The following is a 24,292-nucleotide window of genomic DNA, read 5'->3' as shown; positions in this document are numbered from 1 at the left end:
GCCTGCCTCCTGATGTATAGACATATATTTTGAATGTATAAAAAAAATAAAAAACAAATCTGAACTGAGAAAAGTAAGTTAATGTGTATGCACAATGTATGTGCATATTAACACATGACCATTAACCAGAGAAAACAAAAAGCAAAAAACACAAATATCCTGAACTAAAAGTAAAAAATATACTGCAAATAATGCATAAAGGTAATAATAATAATAATAAGGGTATTTAGTAAACATAATTTTGATCAAAATAATGTACAAGCCATCCCGCCACGTCACGGCAACCCTTGTGGGACAGTCCCTACTCTAGTATTTAAAACCTTTTCACTTGCCAAGTGGCGTGAATGTGAATAAGGGTCGAGCGGCTGAACCACTTGTAACAGCTTAGGCCAGACTGGATGGCTTTCCCAGCTCAGAAAGAGGGCGGTCACACCCATATATGCACTGAATGCACAATGAAATGAATAAAAAACAAATCTGAACTGAGAAAAGTAAGTTAATGTGTATGCACAATGTAAGTGCATATTAACACATGACCATTAACCAGAGAAAACAAAAAGCAAAAAACACAAATATCCTGAACTAAAAGTAAAAAATATACTGCAAATAATGCATAAAGGTAATAATAATAATAATAAGGGTATTTAGTAAACATAATTTTGATCAAAATAATGTACAAGCCATCCCGCCACGTCACGGCAACCCTTGTGGGACAGTCCCTACTCTAGTATTTAAAACCTTTTCACTTGCCAAGTGGCGTGAATGTGAATAAGGGTCGAGCGGCTGAGCCACTTGTAACAGCTTAGGCCAGACTGGATGGCTTTCCCAGCTCAGAAAGAGGGCGGTCACACCCATATATGCACTGAATGCACAATGAAATGAATAAAAAACAAATCTGAACTGAGAAAAGTAAGTTAATGTGTATGCACAATGTAAGTGCATATTAACACATGACCATTAACCAGAGAAAACAAAAAGCAAAAAACACAAATATCCTGAACTAAAAGTAAAAAATATACTGCAAATAATGCATAAAGGTAATAATAATAATAAGGGTATTTAGTAAACATAATTTTGATCAAAATAATGTACAAGCCATCCCGCCACGTCACGGCAACCCTTGTGGGACAGTCCCTACTCTAGTATTTAAAACCTTTTCACTTGCCAAGTGGCGTGAATGTGAATAAGGGTCGAGCGGCTGAACCACTTGTAACAGCTTAGGCCAGACTGGATGGCTTTCCCAGCTCAGAAAGAGGGCGGTCACACCCATATATGCACTGAATGCACAATGAAAGGAATAAAAAACAAATCTGAACTGAGAAAAGTAAGTTAATGTGTATGCACAATGTAAGTGCATATTAACACATGACCATTAACCAGAGAAAACAAAAAGCAAAAAACACATATCCGCTATCCATACATGTTATCTGGGGATACGGTACCCTTTCTAACCTTTGTGCAATCACGTGCAATCCATACTGGGCCTAACACCGTCTGAGCCTGCCTCCTAATGTATAGACATATATTTTGAATGTGTACGCTATCCATACATGTTATCCGGGGAAACGGTACCCTTTCTAACCTTTGTGCAATCACGTGCAATCCATACTGGGCCTAACACCGTCTTCCTGCCTCCTGATGTATAGACATATATTTTGAATGTGTACGTTATCCATACATGTTATCTGGGGATACGGTACCCTTTCTAACCTTTGTGCAATCACGTGCAATCCATACTGGGCCTAACACCGTCTGAGCCTGCCTCCTGATGTATAGACATATATTTTGAATGTGTACGCTATCCATACATGTTATCCGGGGAAACGGTACCCTTTCTAACCTTTGTGCAATCACGTGCAATCCATACTGGGCCTAACACCGTCTGAGCCTGCCTCCTGATGTATAGACATACATTTTGAATGTGTACGCTATCCATACATGTTATCTGGGGATACGGTACCCTTTCTAACCTTTGTGCAATCACTTGCAAGCCATACTGGGCCTTACACCGTCTGAGCCTGCCTCCTGATGTATAGACATATATTTTGAATGTGTACGCTATCCATACATGTTATCCGGGGATACGGTACCCTTTCTAACCTTTGTGCAATCACGTGCAATCCATACTGGGCCTAACACCGTCTGAGCCTGCCTCCTGATGTATAGACATATATTTTGAATGTGTACGCTATCCATACATGTTATCTGGGGATACGGTACCCTTTCTCACCTTTGTGCAATCACGTGTAATCCATACTGGGCGTGAGAACGGCTGGCGAGCTGTTAAGCAAGCTACAGCACCTGTGGTTTGCACACGTAAGTTTTTCATTTTTTCAGGAATGATGGTTAGGCCTAATTCCGGAACTGTGGTTGACCTGCACTTACTGGGAAATCATTGTTCGCGGGTAATAATTGTAATCAGTGATCCCCATCACTAACGTTGTTCAGCGGGTTATCTGCACCTGTAAGCGACAAACGCTGGCCTTTTCAGTGTAGCGCACATGCAGCCACGGACATGTAAGGGCATGACACACCAGTTATTGGCCAATCTCATGTGCCAGAGCCTCACGTGTTCCTCTAGTTAGCCGGACTCGGACCGCGGGGCATGACGGAGTCTCGTTCGTTAACGGAATTAAGCTTGCAATGTGTGCATCTGTTCTGTGGCTGGCATGGTTGAGGTTTCCCAGGTGGAGTCCAATTTAACCGTAGGCTCCACTCCTGGTGGTGCCCTTCTGGACATTCATTTAAGGTTCAGCTTTGCAACCATACTGCCCACGTAAAACAAACACTTTGCCTTCATGAACGCTGTTTGGAGGGTCATGACTCGTGGGAATAACGCCGCCCAATCAGTTAACCTGCTAGAGAGATCGTTCGTTGCTCCCAAGCATGACATCACACTCCCTAGGAAGAAGGTAATGCCACTGTTGCGACCGTACTCCTGGGGGCGACACAAGTGCACTGATGCCCAGCCACTGCTCGATGAATCTGCTGGTACATTAACCCAGACCACTACATTCCCCTCGCACGCTACACGACCTGAATCTGACCCTGATGAAACTCAGGTTACCCTTCCCATATACAGTTCCATCTTACACGGTGACAAAGAGGAAGCTGCAGATGAAAGTGCAGGTTCGGCCCACCCGCCATCAGACACACCACCGTACTATCAGGGGCCCTGTGCCAGTGCCGTCGCCAACGAGTGGGCCCCCCCTGCTTGCTCAGGATCACAGCACTTGCAAAGTTGAAATACTGTGCAGTGAGATGGAAGATGGGGACGACGAGGAGTCCAGACAAGTACAGGGATTCCCTAGCAAGGAGACTTATTTGATTGTTTTCAATGTTGGGACTGCAATTTTTGGGGAGCACTATACTCTGGAGAATGATAGATGGGGCCCACCATACACTGGAACATTCCAAAGGTGGACATCAGACACTGGAGCAGCATTTACAGGGCCCATTATACACTAGAGCATTAGAAATGGGGCCCATTATGTTTGGAGCATTATTTGGGCCCATAAGACAGTGGAGCTTCATCCATGGGGACCAACATATACTGTAGCATTATGTGGAGCTCATCATATACTGTTTCAAACATTATATGGGACCAATGATTTTGTATGGAGAAATAGATGGGCCTCGTCATGAGATGTAAAAAGTGAGGTATTTTTCATTGTACTATACCGCTATTTCTCTGCCGTATCGGAGCATGATGAGTTGTGGTATGTGTTAAAGGGGCTCTCTTTCACCCAGGGCACATGAAAACCTGCAGCCAGCCCCCCCCCACAACTTTAGCCAAATAACCCCCATTTTTCAGTGCGTAAATTGTATTATGAAGTTAATTAAGGTTGACAAGCTTAAGTAAGAAGAATTGATGCTTTTGGCATTCAAATGGGCACTGTAGGTGTGTTTCCTGTCCTCCTCTCACTGCCGACTTTTATTCCCCATTGACTTACATTGGGTTTCGTGTTTCGGGACGACCCCGACTTTTCCCTATAATCAGACGATCTTGCTCGACCCGACTTTTGGAAAAGTCGGGTTTCACGAAACGAAACGCGACCCTAAAAAACCAAAGGTCCCTCAACTCTAGTCACTACATTTCAACCTATTGCATATGCTTGTAACAGCACAAAGAATGATGCTACAGGCTGCTTGCCTAATGGTTTGGATGGAAAGTCATATTGTCTTTTGATATCGCTTTTCGAGTTTCAGCTGATGGTGCTCCTAAGTCATGTCAGAATTATGTGATGAGGCTTAAAAGGGTGGTCCAAAGTCATTTTTCTCTTAACTCCCTATCAATTTGATGACATATTCTAATCTATTTTCTATTATACTTGCTTTACAAATTCCCTACTGTTCCCTAACTACACTATCACTGCTATTGTATATTTTCCCTGCTTCCTGAGTAATGATATTGGAAATATCCCAGTGCATGCTGTGATATTGAAATGAAGCATCATCAGCGGGAAGAGGTGACTGTCACTGCCACAAATTAACCCCTTTAATTAACAACATAAAAAAACAGGCGAAAAACTGCTTTTTCATCATACGGTACAACAAAAAGTGGAGTAAAACGCGATAAAAAAGATGATTGTGAATAAAAATGATATCGTTAAAAAAAAAAAATAATAATGTCTTTCAAAAAACAAGCCACCACACAGCTCTTTCAGTGGAAAAATGAAAAAAAAAATCGCTCTAAGATTACAGCGATGTAAAAATAATTATTTTTTATATAAAACTAGCTGAAGAGCCCGGCACTGCCCGGGCATAGTAACTAACTACGGTTAGTTTTAACAAATTATAATGATTATATCTATTGTGGTGTAATGACCACTGTGTCCGCTAGGGGGCGCTGTGTGGATGTCCCAAGAGAGAGGATGAGTGGCAGAATATGGAAGGACCGTTATGTATCTCAAGGTGGGTGGCCTTGAGATGGAAACTAATGCGTGTGTTGAGCAGCAGTGATACGGCTGAGGTGCTGTGTCAATGTGTCAGGGAGAAGTTTCCAGGTAACTAGGGAGACGTCCGGGCCTAGTTACCTACAAACCCACTCAGGGGGTGTGTTTAGTACACTATAGTGAAAGACTGTGAGTGTGTGTAGGACCTGTGATGAGGTCATAGCCATGTGACCCAGTGGGCGTGGCTACAGACCATATATGGTGGCCAGGGTAGGTCACAGATGGTGAATGCAGGGACCCGATTGGTCCAGAGCAGAAGGTCTTGTGCAAAGAGACATCTGTCTTCCTAACAGCACGTGTGGACGCTGTGTTTAATGGCTGCAAGTGTCTGACAGTTCCCAGGGAGAGTGAATGAATGTCTGCCATGTGGATGAAGCAGCCATGAGGTAAAACCCTGACGGGGTAAGAACTGCAAGGCTAGAAAGCCTGCGCATCGGACATTTGCATAACCTATGTGAGTACAGGCTAACCAGAGTGAAGCTCTGTAATGGACGCTAAGCTGTTGTACATTGCTGCTGTGGGTTTATGATGGAGGAATAAACCGCATGGACAATGTTATGGTTTATGAAAATACGGTGCCGGATGTGTATTTATTCGCTGTCAAGCGAGTGATCCCCTACTTAAATGACAGTGCTACTTCACACTATATATATAAAGCTGTGTAGAGCCCCACCCACTCCACATAACCACATTCACAATAATATCCCACATCATCTCGTCAGCCAGAGCTAACGGACTACTACCCCTAATATCCCACATCGTCCCGTCAGCCAGTGCCACTGGAATACTACCCCTAATATCCCACAGCATCCCTTCAAAGCCACCGGACTACTACCCCTAATATCTCACATCATCCCATCAGCCAGAGCAACCGGAAAACTACCACTAATATCCCACATCATCCCGTCCACCAGAACCCCTGGACTACTGCTAATATACCACATCATCCCATCAGCCAGAACCACTGGATTACTACCCCTAATATCCCACATCATCCCATCAGCCAGAGCCACCCGACTACTCCCCCTAATATCCCACATCATTCCATCAACCAGAGCCACCGGACTACTACCCCTAATATCCCACATCATCCCATCAGTCTGGGGTCAGAACCAGAGCGCTGAGTGGAACGGTCCTAACTTTCATACCGAGGATCCCTTTAAGAGACCTGGGGTCAGTACCAAAGCACAGAGTGGATTTGCCCTCACTTCCATACTGGGGATCCCTTTAAGAGGGGCCTTGGGTCAGAACCAGAGTGCTGAGTGGATTTGCCCTTACTTGCATACAAATGATCCCTTTAATAGAACGCTGGGGTCAGAATTAGAGCACTAAGGGATTTGCCCTATCTTCCATACAGGAGATCCCTTTAAGAGAGCCTGGGGTCAGTACCAGAGCATTTGAAGACAATTGCCCTGACTTCCATACCGGGGATCCCTTTAAGTGAGGCCTGGGGTCAGAACCAAAGCGCTGGATGGATTTGCCCTGACTTCCATACCAATGATCCCTTTAAGAGACCCTGGGGTCTCTCTCTCCCCTTTTCCAGAGTTCTGTTCCTTTAAATTTCATACATTGGCTGCTGGGACGGATCCGTCCAAAAACCAGATCCGGTACATCAGTTTTTTGTAAATCTGCAACGGATCCGTTTTTTCACACTTTGACGGTTTGGTATGGAGGATGTGTGATGGGTATATAGGCACGGGAGGGGGGATTCATTTCTGTCATGTGCTCGCTGCTCCTTTCTGGGGGGCAGACAATGGCTGGGAGCTTATGTTCCCAGGGATGCTAGATTTCACCCACCATGTCAGTGTCTGCTGAGGTGTTGTCAAGTGGGAAAACTTGCTCATAGCAGCCAATCACAGCTCAGCTTCTTTTAACCAGCTCTGGTGAAATGAGAGATGCTTTAGTGATTGTTTGCAAGGAAAACTGTTGCTCATAGCAACCAATCACAGCTCAGCTTCTTTTGAACAGCTCTGGTGAAATGAAAGATGCTTTGTGATTGGTTGGTGATACACACATACATACATTCAGTTTTATATATACAGATAGTTTTTATTGTGTAAAAGTGGCAAAATATAAAAAATGATATAAATGTGCTATCACTGTAAAAGTGCTGACCCGAAGAATAAAGCTGCCTTATCAATTTTACAACATGAGGAATGGCATAAAACAACCCCCAAAACAACAATTCATGAATTGCTGAATTTTGGTCATTCTGCCTCCCAAAAATCAGAATAAAAAACAATTAAAAAAATTATGTGTTTGAAAATGGTACCGATAAAAATGTTAACTCATCCTGCAAAAAATGCAAAAAACAAGCCCTCACGTGACTCTGTCAGCAGGAATATAGAAAAATTATAACTCTCAACATATGGCAATGCAAAAACTAGATTTTGCAAAAAAAAGCATCTTTTAGTGTGTGACAGCAGTGAACCAGAAAAAATATATAAATCTGGTATTTATGCAATTGCACCAACCTAAAGAATAAAGTCATCTAATCAGTTATACCGCACAAGGAACAGAGTAAAAAAGTAAATAAAATCAATTCTTGACCTGCTGTTGATTTGTTCATGCTGCCGTCCAAAGATCACAGTAAGGCTCAGCTCACCTTTATCCTGTGACCTACTTTGAGAGCATGCATTGGATTTCCATGTAAATCTTTCAAATATGTGATTCAGATGGAACCCCCAGTGGAAGATTCCCTATAATGAGGCACATGGATGTACTGTTGTCATTGCCTAGCCTATGATTCGGCGGTGTCCATCTTTCAAGGCTTGCATAAAAGTGTGCTCTGCCACACCTTTGTGTACTCCTGAAAAGAAGGACAGATGAAGTCCAGAGTTATTCTGCTGCCTCATTAAAGTGAATGGGCCCAACGGGCATGTCATCTGAATTACATCATACAGAGATTTAGATGGACACCTCCATGCAAGTGCTCAGCGTAGAGCACAGGATTTATGTAATTCAAAATGTTATGTAGAATGTTCCTAATAAAAGATTAAACTCAATCCACAAAAAAGACAAGTCCCCACTCAGGGCTTCCACATTAACATAGCACAAGGGCTCTAGAAAAGCACTATGGCTCCTTTCCTTGCCCCTCCATAGATATTTAGCGAATTCTCCACTCCCAAATTTAAATAACCCTATCCCTTCTGTGCACCAAAGTGTGCCTAAAATACATTTAGTGTCCTTATGTTTGGCATTTTTGTAGCAATGATAACGATAACAGATGAATGTCTCCAGAAGCTGGACCCTACAATGTACTGTGCACTACAATGTATGGGCACTACAATAGCAGATTTGCAATTTTCATTCAGGAACATCCACTGCTGCTTATTTTTGGAAAACACCCATGGAGTCAAATCATCACTACACCTGTAGATAAATTCCCAAAGGGGTATAATTTCCAAAATGGGGTCACTTGAGGGAAGGATTCTGCTCTTCTAGCACTTAGGGGCTCTGTATATGCAGACCGCAAACTATCCTAGCAAAATCTGTGCTACAGGAGGCAAATACCCTACCGAGTCTCAGCGTGTGGCTAAGCAGTACTGTAAAGCCCCATATGGGGTATTTATATGTTCAGCAGAAATTGTGTGACAAATGTTTTTGTCATTTTACCCATTTCCCCTTGTAAAAATGTAACATCTGCAACTAAAACAAACTAAAGCATCATTTTTTCTTCACTGCCCAAAGGTATAAAATTCTGTGACATATCCGTTGTGTCAATATGATAAATTCATTGTAAGGTATAGTTTGTAAAATTGAGTCACTTTGATTCTGCTGTTCTCGCACCTCAGGGGCTCCCCCAATGGGTCATAGCATGGTAAAATCTGCACTATAATATGGCGCTTCTTCCCTTCTGAACTTTGCACTGCGCCTGAAAGGTAGTTCTCTATTACATTTAGGGTATTTGCGCACCCAGGAGAAATTGCATAGCAAACTGAAAGCTCCATTTTTGTCCTATGCCATTTCAAAAATTAGAAACTTATGGCTAAAACAACATTTCAGCAGTAAAAATGTAATTAGTCTTTCCTCATCCCCACTGATATAAAATTCTGTGAGGCACATGTGGTGGCAACATGATTATTGGGCCCCTAGATGAATTCATTGAGAGGTTTAGTTTGTAAAATGAGGTCACTTATAGTTGGGGGTTCTTTTCTTCTGGCACCTCAGGGGCACTGCAAATATGACATAGCACCTTCAAACCATTCCAGCAAAATATAAACTCCAACATGGCACTTCTTCCCTTCTGAGCTTTGCATTGTGCCTTAAAAGTAGTTTTCAACCACATGATGTATCATGTACTCAGGAGAAATCGTCCAATACATGTTGCGGTCCATTTTTTCCTGCTATACTTGTGAAGAGGAAAAAACTTTAGGCTAAAACAACATTTTTGTGGCAAAAAAAAATATTTTTTTCATTTTTACAATTCAACCTTGTTAAATTTTGTGAAGCACCTGTGAGTTCAAGTTGCTCACCACACATCTAGATTAAATTCCTTGAAGCATCTAGTTTTCAAAATATGGTCACTTGTGGTTTTTTCACTGTTTAGGCACATCAGCGACTCTCTAAACGCAACGTGACGAACGCTGACCACTCCATTAAAGTCAGTATTCCAAAACGTCACTCCTTCATTTCCAAGCCATTCTGTTCATCCAATCAGTAGTTTTCACCCACATAGTTTGTTGTCCGTACATTGCTTAAAGAAATGCCGTGCCAGGGAGCTGGCTTTGGTGTGCTCATTTCATCGGTGAGGTAGGCAGTACCGGCATAATGGCTAGGGGCCACCGTTGTGCTTTTGCACCTGTTACCTAGTTTACTGTGCAGCTGGGTCAGCGGTACCACCCTTTCTTCCTACTAACTGCACACTTCAGTAGGATGGTCTTCCCTCTATGTGGGGTCTGGGACCTCATCAGACTCTGCATCATCTTCCCCAACTCCTCACCCCTGCAACTGTGTTTCATCGTCCTCTGAGATGTGCTGCAGTGGTCCATTGACTGCATGCACTAGCCCTCCAATGTACCCATCCTCCAACCTAACATGTGGTTGTGCATCAGTGCTCTCGGTGTCTTCCACTTTAGGGACAGGGCCAGGTGGAACTCCAGCCAGCAGAGTTATCAAAAAGAAGAAGAGACTGCTGCATGACTTGGGGCTCAGAGTGCTTGGCTGATTTACAGGGGAGGGGTGGTGGAAGCTGGGTGACCATGTTCCTCACATGTCATCTCTGCACTTTCTGCAGGTGACCGGTGACCAGGTAAAAGATAATGCAAAAGAAACAGAGGTACTCTCAGCCATCCAATCTAACACCGCCTCAACAAGTTCTGGCCTCACCATTCATGTAGCGGTACTTGGCCATATGAAATCAAGCAGAATGTCCTGTGGCCTGTGTGCACCAGAAGAAGGTGTTTCATTTGGGCACATACCAGTATAGAATGGTACACTCCCTCCGTGCAGCATCTACATCACCACCAGCAGTTACACTAGCACCCCCAGCCACATCCCGTACCCTATTTGATGGTCTCCTCGTATTTTTTAATTGGCTCTTACATACTGTAATCCCACAAACATGGGTGCAGAGTAGTAAAAAATGGTTAGGCGCACTATTCCCACAAACACATGTTCAGAGTATAAAAAATTGGTTTGGCACACTACTCCCACAGAAATGGGTGCAGAGTAGAGCAAATTAGTTTTACAAACACTACTCCCACAGACACAGGTGCAGAGTGGAGCAATTTGTTTTTATGCACACAACTCCCATAGACATGGGTACAGAGTTGAACAATTTGCTTTTATGCACACCACCCACACAGACATGGTGCAGAGTAAAGCAATTTGTTTTTTATGCAGTCTACTCCCAGACATGGCTGCAGAGTAGAACAATTTGTTTTTACACACACTACTCCCACAGATACGGATGCAGATTAGAACAATTTGCTTTTATGCACACTACTACTACAGACACGGGTGCAGAGTAATTTATTTTTACACACACTACTCCCACAGACACTGGCGCAGAGTAATTTATTTTTACACACACTACTACCACAGACACGGGTGCAGAGTAATTTATGTTTACACACACTACTACCACAGACACGGGTGCAGAGTAATTTATTTTTACACACACTACTCCCACAGACACTGGCGCAGAGTAATTTATTTTTACACACACTACTACCACAGACACGGGTGCAGAGTAATTTATTTTTACACACACTACTACCACAGACACGGGTGCAGAGTAATTTATTTTTACACACACTACTACCACAGACACGGGTGCAGAGTAATTTATTTTTACACACACTACTCCCACAGACACTGGCGCAGAGTAATTTATTTTTACACACACTACTACCACAGACACGGGTGCAGAGTAATTTATTTTTACACACACTACTACCACAGACACGGGTGCAGAGTAATTTATTTTTACACACACTACTCCCACAGACACTGGCGCAGAGTAATTTATTTTTACACACACTACTACCACAGACACGGGTGCAGAGTAATTTATTTTTACACACACTACTACCACAGACACGGGTGCAGAGTAATTTATTTTTACACACACTACTACCACAGACACGGGTGCAGAGTAATTTATTTTTACACACACTACTACCACAGACACGGGTGCAGAGTAATTTATTTTTACACACACTACTCCCACAGACACTGGCGCAGAGTAATTTATTTTTACACACACTACTACCACAGACACGGGTGCAGAGTAATTTATTTTTACACACACTACTACCACAGACACGGGTGCAGAGTAATTTATTTTTACACACACTACTCCCACAGACACTGGCGCAGAGTAATTTATTTTTACACACACTACTACCACAGACACGGGTGCAGAGTAATTTATTTTTACACACACTACTACCACAGACACGGGTGCAGAGTAATTTATTTTTACACACACTACTACCACAGACACGGGTGCAGAGTAATTTATTTTTACACACACTACTACCACAGACACGGGTGCAGAGTAATTTATTTTTACACACACTACTCCCACAGACACTGGTGCAGAGTAGAACAATTTGTTTTTATGCACACTTATCCCACAGACACGGGTGCAGAGTAGAGCAATTTATTTTTACATACACTACTCCCAGACACGGATGCAGAGTAGAAAAATTTGTTTTTACGCACACTACTCCCACAGACATGGGTACAGAGTACAAAAAAATTTGTTAGTCACACTACTCCCAAACACACACACACACGCAGAGTATAGAACAAACTGGTTATGCATACTGCACACACACATGCAGAGTAGAAAAAAATGGTTAGGCACCCTGCTACCACACTCACACATGCAGAGTACAAAAAAAATTTAAGGCACACTACTCTGACAGACATAATCAGGTGACACCACTTGTCTGGACTTCTAATAATTTACAAAGGAAAATTATAAACAGAATATAGTTTAAAAAACATTAACTGCAAATAAGAAGTCTCAGTAAAATATCACAATCTTATTAAATCCTTATATAATATATGATATACTGTATGTCACATCCCATTTAGATGCCGTACATTCTGCATTTAGATCAGCACGTGGGGAATCCACACCTGTCAGCGTTTTGCACTCTCCCGCCATTTGAATTCTTCAGTTCATGGGAACAATGCAATAGCGAACCCATTAATTTCAGCCACACTTACTGTAGGGCTACATTTATGTACATCAGTGGCACTGTGATATTATTTTAAGGAGCTCAAACCCTCTTGTTATCTTAATTACAAGTTGAAGCATAACATAAGATTATGTTCATAACTCATGATATTGAATAGTCATGTTTGCTTGTATGCAGATATGCCAAGACTTGTGCAATGACTGTAGTTGGCCACGTGGGATCATGCATACATGTATATAATCATTGGCATACTTCTTGGTCACTTCATAATATAAACCTAAAACATGATCCACAACGGATATTAGAGAAAAAGTAACAATTTTATTACATCATAATAATAACAATAACATAAAAAAAGGTTTTTAAAAAATAGGCACACGTCCAACGTTGCAACGTTTTGTACTCCCTGTGTATTTACATTTTATTCTGTTGGGCAATTGGCAATCTTGGCACCCTTTTCACTTTATTCATTCACCTTCTCTCATTAGAGAACTGTCAGTCCACATGTCCCATCCTGCATGCACTTGGCACGTTATCTTTTTGCAGTAATGAATTTAACTGTTCACGTGAATCATGTTGCACATTACTGAATTTTGCTGTATCAAGGTCAAAACTCTCCATGTGTGTTATGCACTTTTATGCTACTTTATTTAGCTTGTTAGTTTTGTTGTGGAAATCTTGACCTTTTTTAATTTTTTGAGCTGATCTTTATGTACAATGGTACCATCTCACGTTTATAACAGTTGAATATCATAATTTCTAATTTTTTACTACCTGATACCACTATATATTCTTACCAAACCCACCTCCTGTGCAATTTTAATTATTTTTTTTATCTTGTTGAGTTTTTTCAAAACATTTTTTTCATGTTATTGGTATTATTCAGATGTAATAAAATTGTTACTTTTTCTCTAATATGCATTGTGGATCATGTTTTAGGTTTATATTCCAATAGGATACACAACGGGTTTGACTATTTGGCATTTTTCTTGTATAAACACTGCACCATTATAGGCCAGGTCACGCCCGGAAGTCCCGGTCTAGAGTGACAGGCCAGGAAATGAGGCTTACAACAGGGGAAAGAAGAGGGGGCTCTAAGTACAGGGTGCAGGCAGTGAGCTAAATAGGGGCCTGAGTGGTGAGGTGACTATAAGTTATTTTTATATATTTTTTACATCTAACCTTTAATATGTTCTAAGCAAGAAAAAACACTCACCCAACTGCATGCACCTTGTGAAGAGTAGACACCTGGAGTTCTTCGAGTCAGTAACGTAAAAAGACGGATCAAATAAGCACAGTAGTTGTCTCCAGTGTCAAGGAAATAAAGTGCTTCAAGTGGATTAAAAATTAACTTTTAATTGTCCACATTAAAAATGGGGTAACTGGACACCACAAGTAGAGATACACAGCAAGCCAAAGCGTTTCAGCGAGGAGCCTTAATCATGGTATATGATCATGGTATATACTGTACCATGATTATGGCTCCTCGCTGAAACTCATCGGTTTGCTGTGTATCTCTACTTGTGGTGTCCAGTTACCCCATTTTTAATGTGGACAATTTAAAGTTAATTTTTAATCCACTTGAAGCACTTTATTTCCTTGATGCTGGAGACAACTACTTTCCTTATGTAATATGTCCTGGAGACTAGAGAGAACACATCATAAAAAGAGACATTCAGTTTTTTGGATAATAACTTTGCTATAAATTCAGTTTCCCTGGAAGTTCCAGGACAATTTGTCAAATTAGAATTTTGCAGCATATAGAAAGTTTGCGGTCTGTAGCCGCACTACCAGGCGATGTAGAAACATCAACTACCAGAGATAATGTAAAAAAAAAAAGATTTTTTTATTTTTCTATGCATTTCGAAGTGTAGCCCACTTCTTCTTCGGGAAATGATGTCTGATATGGTCTTTGTTTCCTGAAGAAAAAGTGGTCTACAATTTGAAAAGTGTAGAAAAATAAAAAAAAAATCTGCTTTTTTTTATACATTATCTCCGGCATTTGATGTTTCTTCATCACCTGGCAGCAAGACTAGAGACCACAAACTTACATATTTCTCTGGTGAAATCACCTGTGGATTTGCAGCAGCCATACAACCTGGGATCAAGTCAGCATACATTTATATCATTTTTAGTAATTGCTAACAGATAAGACCCTATTTTGCTTTATTTCTTCTCCTCATCCGTTTATATATCTATAAATTAGAATTTTGACAGATTTGCTTATTTTTAGTAGTCACCAGTGGTAACAAACAACCTGTTTAATATCACACTGCACTAACATACTTTTTAGGCATTTTGAATGATCCCTTTTTTGGGATAAGATGGATGATTCTGTTGATGCAAGTCCAGGAGAGTGGCTGAAACTTCCTTGACAATAGCCCAATCAAGCACAGGGGCCTAATGAAGAAACTCACCTGGCTTGATGTATAGCACAGGGTGACCTTGTTGGATCACACATTTTGTAAATCATGAAATGCTTTTGGGCCACTGCTAGATCTGTAAGGGATGTGACAAGTAAAATTTTGATGACCCCTGTAGACTTCCCCAACCAAACATTTGTTACACCTGAACCAGGTTGGATCATCCTATTTTTTGGATCATCCATTTCATGCACACAGCAACTAGAAAATCTGGACACCCTCACTTTGATAAAAAATGAAGAAGAAGCAATGACTTATATTAACCGTGACAACAAACCTGAAGTTGTTTTGGCAGCAGTAACATTTTTGTTACAAAAATTGTACATTTTTTGCCCACTGCTATGCTTATAGGCTTGTGAAGATGCAATGGCTTTTAACAAGATGTTAAAAAATGTTAACTTTTCTTGGGATGAGCAAAAGCTTTTTTTATTTTGAAAATAAAGAAGAAAAGGCTTTCAACAAGCCTTCCAAAAAATTGGCCCTGTTTTAGAATATTTTTTTAAGCAATGGCTTTTAATCAAATATTCTAATTTTCACCTTTTTAGACGTATTGCATCAGAACAGTATGGAACATAATAGACAGGCAGGATAAAGAGTGTGAAATAAGTATTGAGCACGTCACCAATTTTCTAAGTAAATATATTTCTAAAGGTGCTATTCATATGAAATTTTCACAAGATGTTGGTAACAACCCCTATAATCCTCACAGGCAAAGAAATCAAACCATGGATGTCCATAAATTAAGTTATGTGTTGTAATGAGAAATGACACAGGGAAAAGGTATTGAACACGCTTAAGGAAAGTTATTTAACACTTCGTACAAAAGCCTTTGTTGGTGATGACAGCTTCAAGATGATTCCTTTGTGGAGAAACTTGTCGCATGTATTACTCATGTGTGATTTTGGCCCATTCTTCCACACAAACACTCTTCAAATCCTGAAGGTTCCATGGGCGTCTTCTATGGAAGCTGAGCTTTAGTTTCTTCCATAGAAATTCTATTGGATTCAAGTTAGGTGATTAGCTGGGTCATTGTAGCAGCTTCATTTTCTTTCTCTGAAATCTTTTGAACGTTTCCTCGGCAATGTGTTTGGGATCATTGTCTTTCAGAAATGTCCAACCTTGTTTCATTTTCCTCATTCTGGTAGATGACAGCAAATTTTTATCAAGAAATTCTGGGTACCTTTGTCCATTCATTCATTCATTCATTCATTCATTCATTCATTCATTATATGAAATTTGCCAGTGCAGTATGCTGAAACAGTCTGACACAATGATATTCCCACCCCCAAACTTCACTGTTGGTATGGTGGTTTTTCAATGAAATGCAGCACCTTTTGGCCTCCAAACGTTGTGTGTATTATGGCATCCAAGGAGTTAAATTTTGGTGTCATCTGACCAGACTATATTCCTTGAGTATTTCACGGGCTTGTCTAAATGTTGTTGGAACAAACTTTTAACGTACTTGAACATGCTTTTCGTTCATCAATGGAGTCTTGCATGGTGAGCTCGCAAACAGGCCAATAGAGGTTGAGTGCATTAATTATAATTTTCTTTGAAATAATTTTATGTGCTGAATTCAGGTCTTTCTGTAGCTCTCCACAGGTGGTCCTCGGTTCTTGTACAACTCTTCTGATAATTCTTTTACTCCTCTGTCTGAAATCTTGCCGGGAGCACCTGGTAATGGCTGGTTTATGGTGAAATTATGTTTTTTCACTTCCAGATTATGGCCCCCACTGTGCTCACTGCAACATTCAGTAGTTTGGAAATTCTTCTGTAACTAAAGCTATCAGTATGCTTTGCAACAATAGGGTTGTGAAGGTCTTGAGACAGATCACTGGTTTTACCCATCATGAGATATTTTTTTGTGATTCACCTTGGTAATGAGACACATTTTTGAACCAGCTGATATTATTTTTCACTTAGTGGCAGGATCGCTTTCTAATTAGTAATTACTGATAATTGGATTTCAGCTGGTGTCCATGGGTTTTTGCACGTCTTTCTCCATGTGTTCAATACTTTTTTGTATCATTTCTTATTATTATTATTATTCATAACGTAAATGGTTTGTCCCTTTAAGAAAGGGCAACCCTTTCTTAAACTAAACGTTATGCCCAATAAAATAACAAAGCCTATACTCACCTCCCGTGCCGGCTCTGTTTCAGAGGTGTCCCGGGGCTGTGATGCTGCAGAATGACACGTGATGCTCAGCTTCGAATCAGCGCTGGCGGCGTCACTGTCTCCTCCTTTGAACAAACTAAACATGAAGAGGAAGTCTGGGCTGCAGCTGATCCATGTTGACATCTGATCCATGTTAACTTTGCTGGTTTTCTTTTCCAACATGAGCAAGTGATGCCACTTTATGTGCTGATGGAGAGCAGTAATATCTTATAGAGTTGTTCAGGGCCATTCATGACTTATTTTCTTCATGAAAAGCATGCAGGCCTCAAAAGATTAGTTGGCAATGTTAAACATAATTCCCACACTCGAACTCATGTAGCATGTCCACGCACGGATATTGAATTTTTGTGCATTTCTGTACTCATTTCCATAACTAATATAACACCAACATGTTTCAGATTTATGTACACCAAAGGAAATCTTGAAGAGATAACACACCAAGGTGATGACCTAGAGATAGTAAATATTCTGAAATTTGATTAAGATTCAGTTGATTCATCAAAAAATTTGCTTATAAGCAAAAAAGAAGTGTATGACACAGAGGTATTCAACTACAATGGGCGGAGGTTCGAAAATTGGGCAATCTGCTGATATTTCACTTTAATTATGTTGTAAGAAGTAATTATTTTTATAGGTTGGATGAATAATATCTGTAATTCCTTATGCTTTAGTTTATAAAAGTTTTGTACTGTTGTTTTGCAGAAATGATTCATCCTTTTCATAAATGTCTGTGATGTTTGATATTATTGTTTAACCCCTTTCTGCCAGTGGACGTACTAGGGGCTGACGGCCCCTCTGCCTTTGGATCGGAGACCCTGTAGCATGATGCGGGGTCCCGATCTCTGCCATGGAGAACCGATGTCATCATGATGACATCCGGGTCTTCAGACCTGAGAGACTTCCTGTCATGCGCAGTGATGACCAAGAAGTCTCTCGGGCTAGTGTATAGAAGCTGCAGCACTGACAGCTTCTGTAGCAAGCAGATCTGCATGCTATAGAAGCGGTCAGCCTGCGCAAAATGAGTATCTCATAGTGGCACAAAGTGTAAAACTAAGAATTAAATTTTAAAAAAAAATAAATAATTGTAAAAATATTTTTAAAAAATAATAAAAAATAATAATTTAATAATTAAAAAATCAATATTTATTCCATTAATAAATAAATATTTGAATTAAAAAAATCTAAACAATAAAAGTACACATATTTAGTATCACCATGTCCATAACAACCTGACCTATAAAACTGTCCCACTAGTTAACCCCTTTAGTGAACACCATCTAAAAAAAAGGCAAAAAAATTGCTTTATCATCATACTGCCGAGCAAAAAGTGGAATAACACGGATTCAAAAAGACAAATATAAATAAACATGGTACTGCTGAAAATGTCATCTTGTCCTACAAAACCAAGCCGCCATATAGCTCCATCCATCAGAATAAAGCAAAGCAAAAATAATTATTTTTTATATAAAATAGATTTTATTGTATAAAAGCGCCAAAGCATCAAAACATGATATAAATGAGATATCACTGTCATCATACTGACCCAAAGAATAAAACTGCTTTATCAATTTTACCACACGCGGAATGGTATAAGCTCCCCCCCAAAAAAAAAAACACTGTTCAAATCCTGAAGGTTCCGTGGGCGTCTTCTATGAAAGCTGAGAAATTCATGAATTGCTGGTTTTTGTTTATTCTGCCTCTCAATAATTGGAATAAAAAGCGATCAAAAAAAATGTTATGTGCCAGAAAATGGTACCAATAAAAACATCAACTCGTCCTGCAAAAAACAAGACCTCACATGACTCTGTGGGCCAAAATATGGAAAAATTATAGCTCTCAAAATATGGTGATGCAAAAACTATTTTTTGCAATAAAAAGTGTGTGACAGCTGCCAAACATAAAAACCTACTGTAAATAGTTAATCAAACCCACCTTTATCACCCCCTTAGTTAGGGAACAATAATAAAATAAAAAAAAGTATTTATTTCCATTTCCGCAAAAACTCTTAGGGTGTATGCACACGTTGCTTTTTTTGCTACCATGTAAACCTATGGAAAACCAAATCCGCTATGCACAAGCTGCGCAGGTTCGCTGTGGTTTATTTTCCACAGCATGTCACTTCTCTCTTTCTCTCAGCAAAAACCGCAACATGTGCACACACCCTTACTCTTCTAATCGGTCTCCCTCTTACCAAACTTCCCCCCTCCAATCTGTCTTGAATGTTGCAGCCACGATCATATTCCTCGCCAATCGTTACACCGATGCCTCTACCTTGTGCCAGTCATTACACTGGCTACCCATACACTCCAGAATCCAGTACAAACTTATTACCCTTACACACAAAGCTCTCCATGGCTCAGCACCACCCTACATCTCCTCCCTTGTTTCAGTCTACCACCCTATCCATGCCCTCCGTTCTGCTGATGACCTGAGGTTAGCATCCTCAGTAATCAGAAACTCCCACTCCCGTCTCCAAGACTATACACGTGCTGCGCCAATTCTTTGGAATGCACTTCCCAGGTCAATACGATTAGTTTGAAATCCCTACAATTTTAAGCGTGCCATGAAAACACATTTATTCAGACTGGCCTACCGCCTCAACACATTAACCTAAATATCCCTGTGTGGCACAATCAAAAGTTTTACCATAACCAGGTTCCTCGTATCATGTTCCCACATGCTTTATGCATCTATCAGCCCTCTGTGTCTGTACTGTTACACACTTAACATTATAGCTGGTCCAAACAATCAAGGCAATTGTTACCACCCACCTTTCGTGTCTACCTTTTTTCCTCAAAGATTGTAAGCTTGCGAGCAGGGCCCTCATTCCTCTTGGTATCTGTTATGATCTATGTGTTTAGTGTTATGCTGAAATGTCTATCGTCTGTACAAGTCCCCTCTGAAATGTAAAGTGCTGCAGAATATGTCAGTACTATAGAAATAAAATTTATTATTATTATTATTATTATTATTATTATTATTATTATTATTATTATTTTCCCATTAGGGTTAGCACTAAATTTTGGGTTAAGGTTTGGGCTAAAGTTAGGGTTAAGGTTGGGACTAAAGTTAGAGTTAGGTTTGAGGTTAAAGTTAGGGTTAGGGTTGGGGCTAAAGTTAGGGTTAGGGTTGGGATTAGGGTTTGGATTAGGCTTAGGTTTGGGATTATGTTTAGTTTTGGGATTAGGGATAGAGGTTGGGATTAGGGTTAGGGGTGTGCTGGGTTAGATTTATGGTTAGGGTTATGGTTAGGGTTGGGATTAGGTTTATGGGTGTGATGGGGTTAGAGTTGGTTAGAATTGGGGGTTTCAACTGCTTAGGCACATCAGGTGCTCTCCAGACGCAACATGGCGTCTGATCTCAATTCCATCCAATTTTGCATTGAAAAGTCAAACAGTGCTCCTTCCCTTCCGAGCTCTGCCATGCGCCCAAACAGTGGTTTACCCCCATATAGGGGGCATCAGCATACTCAGAACAAAATGCACAACAACTTTTGTGGTCCAATTTCTCCTGTTACCCTTGGGAAAATAAAACAATTTGGATCTGAAGTAAATTTTTTGTGAAAAAAGTTAAATGTTCATTTTTTTAAATATTCCAAAAATTCCTGTGAAGCACCTGAAGGGTTAAAAAACTACTTGAATGTGGTTTTGAGCACCTTGAGGGGTGCAGTTTTTAGAATGGTTTCACTTTTGGGTATTTTCTATCATATAGTCCCCTCAAAGTGACTTCAAATGTGATGTGGTCCATAAAAAAAGGTTTTGTAAATTTGGTTGGAAAAATGATAAATCTCTGGTCAACCTTTAACCCTTATAACTTCCTAACAAAAATAATATTTGGTTCCAAAATTGTGCTGATGTAAAGTAGACATGTGAGAAATGTTAATTATTAGGTGTTTTGTGTGATATATCTCTGTGATTTAAGGGCATGAAAATTCAAATTTGGAAAATTGCGAAATTTTCTCCAAATATGTTTTTTCACAAATAAACGCAAGTCATATCAAAGAAATGTTACCCCTATCATGAAGTACAATAGGTCTTGAGAAAGCAATCACCGGGATCCATGGAAGCGTTCCAGAGTTATTACCTCATAAAGGGGCAGTGGTCAGAATTGTATAAATTTGCCTGGTCATGAACGTGCAAACCACCATTGGGGGTAAAGGGGTTAAAGGGAACATGTAATGATGAAAATGGTATCTGATCTGCAGGCAGAATGTTATACAGCTGGTGGTGCTTGTCAGATTTATATAAATTTTTATAGGAAAAAATTCAGCAAAACTTTCAATTCATTCATTGACATCCCTAGTTATTATTTGCATATGAGTCCAGTGGGTGGTTCTACTCAGTGAGTAAAAGTCTTTCTTGTATAACTTTGCAAGAAGTGTTGTCAATCACTGAATAGGACCGCCCACTGGATTACTATGTATAGAAACACTAGAGTGATTAAAATACAAGCTATACTGAATCTTTTCCAACACACCCATTAATGATCATGTTTAAGCAACCTTAAAAATCATTTCACACAATGAAAAAAGCCTTTAGCTTGTTTGTTGGGTGATTGATGGCTTGTGTAGACAGCCAATTATCAGTAAAGGAGCATTTCTAGCAACACTAATTTCCAGCGTAAATGCACCCTTCGTCTTGTAGTAGATAAATCAGTGGACATTAACCTCTTTGATAAGGATGGACATATGATCAGCAATGAAACTTATAAGCAATGACAAGCACCACTATAGTCAATGAATAAGCAGTGGGAGGCAACAGGACCAAAATTGTACAGACATGAAAAAGAAATGGGAAGCAGTAGAGCGCAAGCAGTATGGATGATGGAAAAGCAATGGTTTATGTTGACCATTGACAAAACCATTATTTTTAAAAATATATATGTTTTTTTCATTCACCTTTTCTTTCTGTAGGATTTAATGAAAGGGTTACAAAATAATTAAAAAAAATATAATTCTGAAAAATAAATTATACATAGTTACATAGTTTTGAAGGCTGAAGGAAGACCTTATGTCCATCTAGTTCAGCCTATTTTTAGTGCAGCTGTTCTGCATTGTTGATCCTGGGGAAGGCAAAAAACCCACAGAGTAGCAGCCAATTTTCTCCATAGGGGAAAAATTTCTTCCCCTAAGCTTGGTCAACCATCTACCTATAATATTATGTTATTCGTAACCTTCTATACTGTTACTCACAAGAAAAGCATCCATTCCTTTCTTAAATTCATTCAGTGAGTTGGCCATCACCACTTCCTCAGGAAGAGAATTCCAGAGCCTCACTACTCTTACCATGAAGAACCCTCTTCTATGCTGGTGCAGAAATTGTCTTTCCTCCAAACGAAGAGAATGCCCCCTTGTTCTTGTCACAGTCCTTGGTACAAACAGTTCATTGGAGAGGTCTCTGTATTGCCCTCTGATATACTTGTACATATATATTAGGTCTCCCCTAAGTCTTCTCTTTTCTAGAGTAAATAGACCTAATTTTGATAACCTTTCTGGGTATTGTAGTGAACCAACTCCATTTATCATTTTAGTAGCCCGCCTTTGAACCCTTTCAAGTTCAGTAATGTCTTTCTTGAGCACCGGCGTCCAAAATTGCACACAATACTCCAAGTGTGGTCTGACGAGTGATTTGTACAGAGGGAGAATTATGTTTTCTTCACGTGTCCCCAGACCTCTTCTAATGCATCCCATGACCCTATTTGCTTTGGTGGCAGCTGCCTGACACTGGGCACTCCAATTTAGCTTCTTATTGGCTAAGATGCCTAAGTCTTTTTCCATGTCTGATTTCCCCAGCAGTTTCCCATTTAGTAAGTAATTGTAGCATCTGTTTCTCCTTCCCATGTGCATAACCTTACACTTATCTGTGTTAAACCTCATTTGCCATTTTTCAGCCCAATTCTCCAATTTACTCAAATCTGTCTGTAGTTGCAAACTGTCCTCCTGTGTGTTAACTACCTTACATAGTTTTGTATCATCTGCAAATACTAATATTTTACTGTGTAAGCCATCCACTAGATCATTAATAAATATATTAAATAGTAGGGGGCCCAATACAGAACCCTGTGGTACCCCACTAGTAACCCTGGCCCAATCTGAGTATGCCCCATTAATAACCACTCTTTGTTTTCTATCACTAAGCCAGCTACCTACCCATCTACACACATTTTCCCCTAGCCCAAGCTTTCTCATCTTACTTACCAATCTTTTATGTGGGACAGTGTCAAATGCTTTAGAGAAGTCGAGATAAATGACATCCAATGATTCTCCTTGGTCCATTTGAGAGCTTACATCCTCATAGAAGCTGATCAGGTTAGTTTGACAGAAGCGATCCTTCATAAATCCATGTTGATATGGAGTTAAACATTTATTAACATTGAGATATTCCATAATGGTATCCCTTAGAAACCCTTCAAAAATTTTACCCACAACAGATGTTATGCTTACCGGCCTATAGTTTCCAGGTTCCCTTTTACACCCCTTTTTGAATACTGGTACCACATTTGCTTGCCGCCAATCAAAAGGAACAGACCCTGTTTCTATGGAGTCTTCAGATATAAGGAACAGAGGCCTGTCTATCACATTACTTAACTCCCTTAATACCCGAGGGTGAATGCCATCAGGGCCTGGTGATTTGTCAATTTTAATCTTACTAAGGCGGTTCTGCACTTCTTCCTGGGTTAGGCAGGTAATACTTAATGGGGAGTTTACATTATCACTCTGCATTTCCCCTGGCAAATCCTTTTTCTGTGTGAACACTGTTGAGAAAAAAAGTATTTAAAACATTTGCTTTTCCCACATCGCTCTCTATGATTTCACCCTCATTGTTCTTTAAAGGGCCGACACCATCAATTTTAATCTTTTTACTGTTTATATAATAAAAGAATAGCTTGGGGTTTATCTTTAAGAAATTTCAGTCCGCCCTATTCGAGTAATAGAAGTGTTTACCACTAATTAAGTATTTATTCAGTATGGACATCATTTGCATATACAATCTGCATAAGACAGAATTTGCATATATAAAATTTGTGACAATGTGATGGCTTGTTTTTGATATATAAATAATAAAATTGGTTTTGGCATCCA

This window comes from Dendrobates tinctorius, unplaced genomic scaffold, assembly GCF_039654945.1.
Source record: "Dendrobates tinctorius isolate UK_male_01 unplaced genomic scaffold, ASM3965494v1 ptg000145l, whole genome shotgun sequence".
Classification (NCBI taxonomy): domain Eukaryota; kingdom Metazoa; phylum Chordata; class Amphibia; order Anura; family Dendrobatidae; genus Dendrobates; species Dendrobates tinctorius.
Note: the sequence above shows the minus strand (reverse complement) of the source record.